We start from the raw sequence: 1340 nt of genomic DNA, 5'->3' as shown, positions 1-1340 counted from the left end.
ATATATATATATATATATATAAGCAAAACTTTGACACGATGGCTCATAGGCTCGGCTGCACTCAGAATGAGGTGGAGTCTTACCGATCCTTCGCTGAATGCTAACCTCGTCTACTATGAGGGTCCGTCAAATTGATTACTTATACTTGCAGGAATGAATGCAGCGTCCACAACAAAAGGACGTCAGTACGAATAATGTACCGAGCATGTGAGGCATGTAAATCAATATATAAAGGACATGAAAGAAACATGGAGGACATGACTCAACCTGTAAGTCTGGATAACTCTGTATATCATTTAATACTTATAGTGCCATGCATATGCATATGAATGTCATGTCGTGCATAGGTACATGTGTTCATAACATCATCAAGCCTCTGAGGGCATCCCATCATATCATCTCGGCCACTGTGGGAAAAATCATCAACGTATACCAGCTGATCAGGTGGTGGTGCGTATATAATGCCATAACCTTTCCCATATCCCATACACACACACACACATACAGATATATATATATATATATATAAGCAAAACTTTGACACGATGGCTCATAGGCTCGGCTGCACTCAGAATGAGGTGGAGTCTTACCGATCCTTCGCTGAATGCTAACCTCGTCTACTATGAGGGTCCGTCAAATTGATGACTTATACTTGCAGGCATGAATGCAGCGTCCACAACAAAAGGACGTCAGTACGAATAATGTACCGAGCATGTGAGGCATGTAAATCAATATATAAAGGACATGAAAGAAACATGGAGGACATGACTCAACCTGTAAGTCTGGATAACTCTGTATATCATTTAATACTTATAGTGCCATGCATATGCATATGAATGTCATGTCGTGCATAGGTACATGTGTTCATAACATCATCAAGCCTCTGAGGGCATCCCATCATATCATCTCGGCCACTGTGGGAAAAATCATCAACGTATACCACGCTGATCAGGTGGTCGGTGCGTATATAATGCCATAACCTTTCCCATATCTCATACACACACACACACATACAGATATATATATATATATATATATATATATATATATAAGCAAAACTTTGACACGATGGCTCATAGGCTCGGCTGCACTCAGAATGAGGTGGAGTCTTACCGATCCTTCGCTGAATGCTAACCTCGTCTACTATGAGGGTCCGTCAAATTGATGACTTATACTTGCAGGCATGAATGCAGCGTCCACAACAAAAGGACGTCAGTACGAATAATGTACCGAGCATGTGAGGCATGTAAATCAATATATAAAGGACATGAAAGAAACATGGAGGACATGACTCAACCTGTAAGTCTGGATAACTCTGTATATCATTTAATACTTATAGT

Source organism: Nicotiana attenuata, chromosome 2 (assembly GCF_001879085.1).
Source record: "Nicotiana attenuata strain UT chromosome 2, NIATTr2, whole genome shotgun sequence".
In the NCBI taxonomy this organism is placed as follows: domain Eukaryota; kingdom Viridiplantae; phylum Streptophyta; class Magnoliopsida; order Solanales; family Solanaceae; genus Nicotiana; species Nicotiana attenuata.
This window is presented reverse-complemented; position numbering follows the sequence as displayed.